This window comes from Portunus trituberculatus, chromosome 37, assembly GCF_017591435.1.
Source record: "Portunus trituberculatus isolate SZX2019 chromosome 37, ASM1759143v1, whole genome shotgun sequence".
Taxonomy (NCBI): domain Eukaryota; kingdom Metazoa; phylum Arthropoda; class Malacostraca; order Decapoda; family Portunidae; genus Portunus; species Portunus trituberculatus.
Window position 1 is genome coordinate 1155001 of NC_059291.1, and position 12500 is coordinate 1167500.

Consider the following 12500-nt stretch of genomic DNA (forward strand, 5'->3'; position numbering starts at 1 on the left):
GAAAAATAACTGAATAATAAAAGTGAATGAATCTTCAAACAAACAGAGCAAACAAATCCAATCAATTCACAGCCAAAAAAAAAAAAAAATAAAGGAAACAAAAAATAATTCAATAACAAAACAATAAACGACTGAATAAACAAACAAAAACAATCAATTCAAAGCCAAAAAAAATGACAAAAACGAGCATGCATATAAAAAATTTAATATAAATAGGAAAGCATGCATAGAAATTAAGTTATCTACATATGAACTTTAGGAATAGCTAATTACAGTTTGCTTAAGAGAACGGGTATATATATTAACTGCTTGATTCAACACAATATGTAAAATTATATGAAACAAATATCAATTCACACACACACACACACACACACACACACACACACACACACACACACACACACACACACACACACACACACACACATAGGGTATAAAAGAAGCAGTGGCACGTGTCTGTCTGGAAAGTCACGGAATTAGACGCCGCGCCGCCTGGAAAGAAATACAACAAACCTTCACACAAGTTCAGGAATTTGTTGCACGTGTACTGTCACCAGAAGTTCGGCGCGAGCACCACCACCACCACCACCACCACAACTGTCACCACCACCACCACCACCACTACCACAACAATCACCACCATCACCACTACCACAACAATCACCACCACAACCACCGTCACCACCACTACCACAACAATCACCACCACAACCACCATGAGCACCACCATCACGACTATCACCACCACCACCATCAGCACCATCACCACTATCACCAGCATCACCATTACCATTACCACCACCACCACCACTACTACTACCACAACAATCACCACCACCACCATCACCACCACCACCACCACCACTACCACCACCACCACTACCACCACCACCACCACCACCACCACCACTACCACCACCCCCACCAGTAGGGATCGGGAGGGAACGCTAACTAATGCAGGGCGGCGTCTGTCTCCGGCGCCGCGAGTCTCAGGATACGAAGTTGGATGACAAAAATGATTCCCCCCATTAAAGAAAGTAAAAGTGGATAATTAGGTAACTTGGTGGAGGGTTTGTGTTATCAAAGCCCCCAGACGAAACCCAGTCGTCACAGGTGCAGGGATGAAGATTTCGCCTTGTATAACTATTTACGTAGTGACACAGTTGAACCATGCGTGCTTTGGGGTCCGAGGGGTCTCCAAGCGCACGGGTTCGAATCCTGCCCACGGTCCGAGTGTAGGTTGGGCTTCCTCACTCGGGGCAACGGTTTCCTAGCGGATGGGCTTTGAGATAGGAGGTACCCCCTAAAAGTATCCCCTTTATCCCATAAATTCCTGTGAAAAATCCCAAATGGTTTAAGTAAAAAGGGTAAATAAGACTGGTTATGTACACAAGCTTTCCAAAAACTGATATAATGAGCAACGCGGTGTCAGCTGCCTCATCGTGTCGCGTCGGCGAGGTTACTATGCGTGACTTGACACGATGCTAATTTGCCAATCTATTCCCAGGTTTTAATACACGGCAACAGTACTATAGTGTGCAGGGCTGCCAACTGTTATCACCGTAATCACCAAACGTGTCACATAATATCGTGCGTTGTGTCAAAATGTGCATCTCTTCATCTCTTAACCCCTTGAATAACATGACGCGTTTCCATATTCATTCTGCTTACTATTTGGTGATTCTATACAGCTTTAGAAACTTATGTAAGGGATTAAAATAGAGAAGACTGTGGCATTAACCTTCCGGCCTCCATGGACCCTTCCTAATGTAAATAAAATCATCTAATCATACACAAATCTCATAGTAAAAATGCGTCCCAGTATTGAAGGGGTAAAAGATGTTTTGGGAGGTGGTGTGCGTACTATACATATATGTCAGATATTTATACACATTAGAGTGATTAGACATTGCTGAGTTTTTGGAGTTTTTTTTATTTTTCATTTTTACTAAGAATAAAGTGGATGAATCAGTGTGGTTGTGGTTTTCCTCGCACTGAATAAGAAAGCAAGAGAAAAGAAATAATAGAATGAAATTGATAGGAAAGATTAAATAGGTGAAACTGAAACTGAAAGCAATTAGTGAGCAGCAAAGCGAATCCCCTACCCCTTCTTTTATTTTAGCTCTCATTTAATTTTTCAATACATTTTAATTATCCACCTCCCTGTCTATGTACCTTCACCCCTACCCGCTCCACTGTCTGCAAAAGGCTAACCGTTGGCAAACAATTGGAAACAGTTTGGAATCATTAGAGAAACGTCCATCCAATCTTCCATCTATTTATCCATCCATTTTTCAAACTATCCATCTCCACCAGCAATTTATCTATTTACTCATCCACCCATACGCTAATTCACTCATCCATCTATCTTTCCACTCATATATCCTTTAAGCACTCCATCTATTAATCCATTTATCCTCTCATTCCATCTATTAATCCATCCATTTTTCCAACTATCCACTCCACCTATTTCTCTATATACTCACCCATCCATTCGCTAATCCGCTTATCCATCCATTTTTCCATTCATCTATTCTTCCCTCCATCTGTTTATCCATTTATCCACTCAACAACAGTTTGCAAAATATATCTAAACAGTTTGCAGATAGTCACGATGTTATTTTAGAATTAAGAGTTTACTACTTCGACTTTCTCCGTCTCTTCCTTTCCCTCTTGTCTTCATCCCTCGGACCCTTCACTAATCTTTTCTTTTTTTCCCTCTTTTGCTCCTTTTCCTCATGTCTAAATTTTGCGTCCTTCCTTCTCTCCTTTTACTGCCTTTTCCCTTCTATCTTTATGCTCTCTCTCTCTCTCTCTCTCTCTCTCTCTCTCTCTCTCTCTCTCTCTCTCTCTCTCTTTCTTGCTTCTTCGTCCTTTATTCCTTATTGCTCTCTCCTTTTCTCCATCCACGCACGAACCTGACGCCCCTCCTCTTTGCTGGCCTCCCTCCTCTCTCTCTCTCTCTCTCTCTCTCTCTCTCTCTCTCTCTCTCTCTCTAGGATGCAGAACTTGCTCAACATTTTTGTCTGAAGAACATTAATAACATCTCTCTCTTTTCCATCACAAAGCAGGATGTGATATTTTGCACCACTCAAAGCTTATACTCTTATCCTCTAAGATTCCTTCATAAAACTTTCCTCCCGGCGAACTTCCCAGTAATAAGTTTTCTCCAGTCTAACCTAACGTAACTTAATCTAATGTATCGTGGGGGAGGGAATTGATTTTAAGTGAAATATCTTAGGGGAAACATTACTACATACGAGTTCTGCACATAAACGTAGACTGCTTGAATTTCAGTATCATTGCAATTTGGTGATACGTCCATGCATGTTATTTCAATCTCAGTAACGTGGTGTTAGGCTTTAGCGTATACAAATTCACGAACCTGGACTGCGTGAGTTTGAGTATTAATCCAGACTAGTATTACCTGCATGCTCTTCCAGCTGGAGTATAGTGAACTCAAAACCTGGAAAATGTATATATATAACTTCTCACACGTCAACTGCCTGACTTAAAGCATCACTGCAGTATTAACCCTTACAAAGCCAGAGAAAGATTCACACTTGACGAATGACGGAAGACATCTTGAAGTCAATAAAGATGATGACATTATTTTCTTGAGTTAAATGTGGTGCCATGGCTTAGAATATTTTATCTTCTGCCAGTACTAACCCTTACAAAGCCAGAGAAAGATGTCACACTTGACGGATGACGGGAAGACATCTTGAAGTCAATAAAGATGATGACTCCTATTTTTTTCCCCCTGAGTTCAATGTAGTGCCATGGCTCAGAATATTTTATCTTCTACCAATCTCACATACTATTTCCATCAGAATAACGTGGAGTAGGTCTTGGATTATGTTATTTTGCACACGTAGGCAAGACATTTACTACATTCTTTTGTCTAATTCTCTTGGCTATGTTCGGGGATACGCATTTCAGTGAGCTTTTTTTTTTTCTTTTTTAATCGTGTTTGTTTCTCTTGGCCGGCTTTTCCCTTTTACACACACACACACACACACACACACACACACACACACACACACACACACACTGAAAAAGAAACAAAACATTAATGGCCACTTACAATACTTACATATTATTTCAATCCACTCAGAGCATTGAGAAACATACAATTTTGCACATCTAGACAGCAAGAACCAAAGCAGTGTTGAAGTCTGCTAACCCTTTTTTTTATTTATCCCATGTGGGCTTTTCACTGGAATTTATAGGCTAAAGGGAATATTTCTTGGGGTACCTCCTACCTTAAAACCTAGGAAACCGTTGCCCGGACCGTGAACAGGATTCGAACCCGTGCGCTTGGAGACCCCTCGGACCCCAAAGCACGCATGGTTCCACTGTACCACGGCTCGCCCTTGTACACAATTTCCATAAAGATAACACGAAACTAAAGACACAGAATAAATCACTTTTCCACACCAAGACTGCACTAATTCAAACAATATTGTAGCCAGGTGACACTTGGATACCATTACATAAAGTCGAAGGCAAGGAAAGATTCACAGACGACGAATGAAACTAACTTCTTTTTCATGTAAGAGGGAAAACTACTAAGAGAAAAAAAAAATGAATATTAGAAAAAAAAAGACCCACTTGAACAGTAATCTCTATAAAATAATCAAACGAATTAGTTAAAACTCAAGGGCCTCAGCTACAACACAATGTCCCACACGTAGAGAGCCTGCTAGCACTTGCATACCAATCTCCATCACACTAACACGGACTAAGGACTCGGAGTTAATCCCTGCATGCCATTCCAATCTCAATCGCCGCGGCCTTCGGTGGCGAGAATTCTGCACAAACACATTCCAGGAATTTTGAGCCTTCCGGGTTCGTCACGACTGAGAAGAAGAATGCAAACGACCGTCAGCTTAATCTGGATCAGGGCTGGAATTGCGAAGGTCACGAGAAGGTTAAGGTTATAGTGAGAGTTCGTGACCTTATACCCTGCGAGGACAGTTTTTACCTTTCTTTCTAATCCAGGCAGCCCACTTTACTTTGCCGTTTAGCACTTTTTTCCCTCTGCTATATTTTCTTTCATGGTGTTAATTTTCCAGTTTCGGTGCGTTTCACGAGAGTATTTCTTCGTTTACAACACCTGCACTGCTGTCTCTCTCTCTCTCTCTCTCTCTCTCTCTCTCTCTCTCTCTCTCTCTCTTTCATATTCCTTCCTTCTTCCTTAACTTTCTCCTAGGCTTCTCAATTTCCTCATTCCTTATCTTATATTTCCTTTATGAACTCTCTCTCTCTCTCTCTCTCTCTCTCTCTCTCTCTCTCTCTCTCTCTCTCTCTCACTCCTTTTCCTTTATCTGCCTTTCTCCCTCTTCCTTTCCTTCCTCGCCTGCTTTTTATTTTTTTCAATTCTCTCTCTTCTGGTTCCTTTTCCTTTCTTCTTGCTTGATTCTTTTTTTTACCTAAGCTTTCTCTTACTTCACTCTTTTTTTTTTCCTATCGATTTCCATTTTTCTCCACCTTGCTTTCCTGTTTCCCATCCCCACTCCTTACTTTTCTATTTCAAAATGTTCCTTCCTTCCTTCCTCGTAGACACTCTCTTCTACATCCTCCTTCCATTCCTAGCAACACTTCCTTCCCTCCTTTCCTTCCTTTCCCTCCATTTCCCTCTCCTCTTTCCCTGCCTTGCTTCCCTCTTTCTCTTATTCATTTACCCCCTTCTCTTCTTACCTTACCTTCCATTTCCTTCTCTCTCTTTCTCTTTCTCTTCCTCACTCTAAGACGCGCCTTCCTTTTTTCTTGCTCCCTTTACTCTACTCCTTCCATTCTCCACCGCTTCCTTCCACCTCTAACAACACACCTACTCTCTCTTTCCTCCTACCCTCGTCCCCTGCTCTATTCCGTTCTCCCCTGCCCTGCTTCCCTCCTCACACAGGCCATTTTTCCGCTCCTCTCCCCGGCAACACTCCGCGCCTCGCTCATTCCCTGTTGGGCGAGGTGATTAGTCTGGCCTCGTGATTGCCGGAGAAGCAGCCAAGAGCTCGTTCCAGAGGCATCTGACCCGCCGGGAAATGTGCGAGCAGAGGTTTGTGGCGCTGCGCTGGATGGCTGGAATGGTGGTGGTGGTGGTGGTGGTGGTAGTGGTGTTGGGTAGTAGGTGATGGGTTGTGGACTCTCTCTCTCTCTCTCTCTCTCTCTCTTAGTCTCTCTCTTTGCGTCTGTGTAAAACATTTTGCAAAATCAGTAAACATGTAAAGTAAAATCGATAGAGATAATGTGTGAATACATGAGTGGAAAACAGAAAAAGGTAACGGGAAATTGGTATGCATGACACCAAGAGCCGACGTGACGTAGGCCAAGATTACGAGGGAGCGCTATCTCTCCTGTCTAGAAACCGCGGAGGGCCACGATCCGACTTAGTACTTTTAAGCTGCAAGATAGCGAGGAAAATGAAGCAAAGCAAAGTGAAGGGAAGAGGACGTAGGTAAGACGAGGACAGGGGAAAGGAGAAGGAGAGAAAGGTGAGAAAATGGCAGGCGAGTGAGATCAAGAAAAAGAAGGAGAGGAGGAGAGAGGAGTAAATGGGGATGTAAGAAAAATGACTCTGGACATGGAAAGAGAAGAGAAAGGAGAAAAGGAAAGGTAGGTGAGAAGAAAGTGGCGGATGGAAGAGCTGGACAAGAATAAAGGAGAGAGAAGAAGAGAAAGGAAAAAAAAGGAGAGGCAAGTTAGAAGAAGGTGACGGCTGGGAAAGCTGGACAAAAAGAGAGAAGAGAAAAAAAGAAAAGAAGAGACAGGTGGAAAGAAAGAGGCGAATGGAATAGCTGGACAAGAAGAAAATAGAGAGAAGAGGAGAAAAGAGAAGGAGAGGCAGGTGAGAAGAAAATGGAATCGCGCGAGGGGTTGCTGGCTGAAGGTGAGCGCAGTGAGGAGGGAGGTAGAGAGGCATGGAGGCAGGGAGACAGGGAAGCAGGGAGGCAGGGAGGTGACGAGCTGTCGCCGGCACACCCTCGCAGCCCTACTGGTCCTGATGGCATCATTACGGCCGCTGGACTCTGACGGGCCGGGATCGCTCGAGAAGAAAACAACTCGCTTCTTTCACAAACGGTCGCTGGGGTGCGGGGAGAGTAGAGAGAGCTGGGTATGGAAACAGGGGACGGCACTGGGGTGGAATATGTACCTACAGTGGACAGACAAATATGCATGCCAGTACGGAGGGAAGGAGAGAAAGGTTTGATTGAGTTATTACGGCGATTAGAGCGGTGAGGGGACAGCGGCGTGGAGTTGGGTGTGGAAGCAACAGGTACGTACCAGAACAGCAGGAATATGCAAGCACCGCAGTTACTCCATACAGCGGCGGTTGTGGTCAAGGGAGAGCGGCACTTTTTTGGTTAGTTTCGAAGTGGCAACATCTCAGTAGCAGTAGTGAATGTAGGACTGTGGCGAGTGATGGCTGATGGAAAGGTACGAGGTGGGAGAGGAGGCAAGGCGTGGAGGGAGATGACGAACTGAGTGGGAGGGAGTTCAGTGGTGCGTGGGAGAGACTGGCTTGTTCGAGAGGGTGGAAATACGAAGGGAAAGGAAGCGGACTATTATACTGAAGGTGGAACAGGAGGAGGATTAGAGGGATTAGGGAGAGATGGAAGAGGAGGCGGAGGCGGAGGCGGAGGAGGAGGAAGAGGAAGAGGAAGAGGAAGAAGAGAAGGAGGAGGAGGTTCAGGCAATGGCGCTGCAGTTCCCATGACCTACTCGTAGTGATCTCAGCTTTACACCACAACCACCACCACCACCACCACCACAATCCAACTTGAAATCATACAAAACCAGACATTTTCATACAAAGACTTTTAACTACACACACCACATGACTAAATACTTTCCACACAGCACTGTAATCATGTAATATCAGCAAGAGAGCCACGCACCTGATTCAAGAGGACTCAATAATCACAAAATCACTAACACATCTTTCCTTTATTCTGCAGCCACCTCCATTTCACCAATCCCATCCTCTTCAGCACCATGGCACGCTAATAGAGACCCACTACACTGTTTTTTAATCTTTCCAGTACCATGACACGCTTTCATATCTATTCTGCTTACTGTTTGGTGATTTCTTACAGCTTCAGAAACTTATGTGGGGGTTAAAATAGTGAAGACTCTGGCCATTAATCTTCTGATCTCCATAGACCCTTGCTAATGTTAATAAAACCGTCTAATCACACTCGCAACTCATGGTAAAATCGCGTCCCAGTTCGGAAAGGGTTAATGTTGTGAATTGTACATCATAGTGAAAGGGTTGTTGAGTGTTATGGTTTCCAGGGAGTGTGTGTGTGGGTTGGTCTACGCCTCGTGCAGCCTCGTGACTCAAGCTCTCACCGCTGTTATATACAAGACATTGAGCGTAGCAACAATCTCCTTCATCTAATTTAAGTCTTATACTTTTCTGTCCATTTTTCTCAACGCTTTCCCGAGGCTGCTGAAAGGTGGCTATACAGTGTTGCTGCTTCAGTGTTCTAGATCCGGAAACACTTTCAGAAAGGATCAACTCAGTCACTCTCTCTCTCTCTCTCTCTCTCTCTCTCTCTCTCTCTCTTATACATGCACATATAAATTAAATTCATGGCAAAGAAAATGTGAAATAAAACAATAGGAAGGCGAGTAATTTTTCCAACAATATCACTAAGACGATTGGAGAAGCTTAGACTGGAGGCACACAAAAAGAAAGGCTTACGGGGAATGTGAAAAACTCGGGCACCTTGACGGGGATTAAGCGTTAAGCTGCTTCTCAGCCCTTTTACCAAAGAGAAGGAAAAGGTTTGGAGAGAGAGAGAGAGAGAGAGAGAGAGAGAGAGAGAGAGAGAGAGAGAGAGAGAGAGAGAGAGAGAGAGAGAGAGAGAGAGAGAGAGAGAGAGAGAGAGAGAGAGAGAGAGAGAGAGAGAGAGAGAGAGAGAGAGAGAGAGAGAGAGCACAACAGAGATAAATTTATAAACAGGAATATAACTACGAACAAAACTCCAGGAACTGATTGGCAGGGAATGACTACGGGAGCTGCAAACAGATCAACACTGAACACTGCCTCGTATCACTAACATTACGACATGAACACCTCTCCACATTCCACATGATGAGACTTCTTAATACACGGATCGATGTACCTTATGCAAATAGTAATTGTAATGCGATCCGTGAGTAATACAGACTTAAATGCTTCAGCTTGTCGTCAACTATGTAGGCGAGAGAACATAACCAAATGAGAGACGCTGCGAGAAAACCTGTCTGTGTAAGTGAGATATTCATAAACTATTCCTTAAAAAAAAAATCTTATTGAAGGAGAGGAGGTGGTGCAAGAGGAGAAGGAGGAGGAGGTGGAGGATAAGAAGGAGGAAAAAGAGGAGGAAGAGGAGCAAGAGGTAGAAGTAGGATTAAGAAGAGGAATACAAAGGGAGAAACAAGCATAACCAAATCTGTGCTCTAATGAGACTGTCTCCGGGAATTGTAAAAATATAGAAGGAGAAGAGAAAGAGGAGGAAGAGGGAGGATGGAGGAGCATCAGAACCAGAGGAAAGACGATAAGCAGGAGAAGGAGAAAGATAAAGTGAAAGAGGACAAATAGAAGAATAGGTACAAAAGATGAGGAAGAGAAGGAGGAGGAGAAAAGGAAGAGGGAGAGATGGATAAACATAAAGAACACAACGACGAGAAGAATGAGGATAAGAAAGATAAAGAGAAGACAACGAGGCTAAAGAGGAGCTGATTTTTTCTCAAGTGTTAGTCTTTCCTTCCACCGCCAGAGACAAGAACACAAAAAGACAACAAAATACTGACACAGAGATGCAGACACAGACACACCCTATAGCAAACACGTCCTGTAGTTTTGTGTCTCCTCTGTCACCCACAAAATACCCATGACCTTTGACCTAGTGCTTAAACTAAATAACATCCAATACTGAAAGCTGCACTTCTGACCTTTCCTGTTCTTTGATCGGTGGAAAGTACACAGCTTGACCTTCACTGGGTTCTCATGTTACAAAATAGTGTCTCCCTTTTACATCCTCAGGGAACAATCGGCTCTGTGGGCTTGAGAGTTAGGCTCGGTTCACAACAAGGTTTAACGTCTTCCGTCTTCCGTCGTCCGTGGCAAGTGTGACGTCATACGCTTCCGCTTGCCTATGAACCGGGGAATGGTGACTTCTTTCCGCTTCCGTTCCAGCGGAATCCGTTTAGCGGACGAGTTAACTTGAATCCATCTCTCCTTGTGCGGTGTTGCATCCGCTGTTTTCTAAGAATTAAAGTGCTACAATAATTTGGATGAAACACATGTTAATGATAATCAGAAATATTGTAATTGATACATAATATGTTGTACATGTATATGTGTGCGAATTTGTAAAGGACAATTTAAAATTATGCGGAGAAAACGCCTGTGAATGGAGAAGAGGCAACACTGTCTCAGTGTGATGCCAATGCGCTCTGCTACACCGATAGGCTCCCTGCAGTTAGTGTGTTCTTTTTCGAGGTGAGGCTCGAGAAATCCCACAAGGTCATCGAAGGAGTCTGGCGTCATTCTATAGGCTGCATAGAATGAACCTGGGTCAGCCCTCTTTTCAAAAGCCATCAAAACTGCCTTTTCTCCACGCAAAGGCCTCTCTAGGAGAAGACGTCGTGACCAAAACCTTCTCCTTCTGTCCCAATTTTCCTCTTCTTGTGCAGCTATGAGTACCCAAATGGCTAAAACATCTTCCTCTTCCTTTCGCATCGCTGACCACGCCATGTTGTCCTTGATGCTGTGTTTACAAGCGGACTAGCGGAGGCCATCCCATCCGCCGCTTCTCCTGTGACGTCATAAACACGGGAAAACGGACAAAAACAACGGAGACGGAAGACGTTAAGACGTTGGTGTGAACCGGACCTTAAGGGACACGGTTCACTTCACGACCAAGGCTCCTCCGGGGATGGGCTGTATAATGACTTCATCCTTTAACATTTGAGCTTCGGTTTCTGTCTCCTGTTAAGCCGACTGGTGTGTCATAGCGAGCGTCAAGGAAAGAAGGGAGGTTTAAATGTCCATCTTCCTTAGGTCAGTGATTTATTTATTCATTTATTTCATGTAAGAGGGGAAAATCGGCCAAGGGTGATATAAATGATTAAACGAAAAGGCTCACTGAGATGCCACTTCCCGAACAGAGTCAAGAGAGTTAGCCAAAAGAATAGGGTGAATGCCTTGAAACCTCCCTCTAATATGAGTTCAGGTCACAGGTAGATGGAGATACAGAAGCAGGCAGAGTGTAATCCGTTGTCCTTCACTCACTCTTCTGTTATTTCTCGACATATTATTTTCTTTCGATGATTTCTCTGGTCTTTTTATCTATTTATATGCACATTCTCTGCTTCTTTCATTAGTTAACTTATCATTTCGCACTTTTATTTGTTCTATTTATCAGTTTACCTATTCTGTTGTCTATCTATCTACGACCATTCCTCTAATTTTCATCTGCTTGTCATTCAATCCATACATACTACATAACTCTAACTTAAATTCCCTGCCTGCTTGTGTATACTCTCCCTCTTGTGACCCATCCATCCATACTACATAACTCTGTAAACTCTTTAATTCCCTGCCTGCTTCTGTATACCCTACCCTTCCTTCCTGTGACCAATCCATCCATACTACATAACTAACTTTAATTCCCTACCTGCTTCTGTATACCATATCCCTCCTTCCTGTGACCCATCCACTCATACTACCTAACTCTGTAAACTCTTTAATTCCCTGCCTGCTTCTGTATACCCCCTTCCTGTCCCATAATTCTCTCAAGATGGAGATTATAAGACATTTTTCTTACAATTTCGGATGATTTTTTGACTTTCGAGATTGGTACACTGATTTTTTTCTTTCCTTTCATCTATCTACTTAGTTATGTAAAATAAATAGGAATACTAACTCCACCATTAGCCAGACTTACACGCTCACCTCACCGGCTTATACTTCCTCTAGACGTCAAAAGCATTCGATATCCCGCTGATTTCCTCCCCTGCTTCATAAACACGGTATTTACACATCGCCGCTATGTCGCTTCCCTGCTCTCCTCGCCAGCACTTTTATTTGCCTAGCCTTGTGTGCCTCGGTCTTGGTCTCCGGGAGGGTCACACAATCAGATTCCCTCATGTTTTCGTGGCTCTTTTACGCTCGAATTCCTAATGCAAGCGTCCGCATTTACCTTTATTTGCTGTGCGCTGCGCCTCGTCTAAAAAGTGTTTTGATTTCATACTCAGTTATTAAAAAGTCATTTCAAACTGGGAGCTTTGAATTCTTTTTTTTTTTATTTACTTTTTTCGATGCTGTCTTTCATTTATGTATTTTGTTTTTAGGGATCTAATTTTACTGATAACGTGTGTGTGTGTGTGTGTGTGTGTGTGTGTGTGTGTGTGTGTGTGTGTGTGTGTGTGTGTGTGTGTGTGTGTGTGTAATAATAATAATAATAATAATAATAATAATAATAATAATAATAATAATAATAATA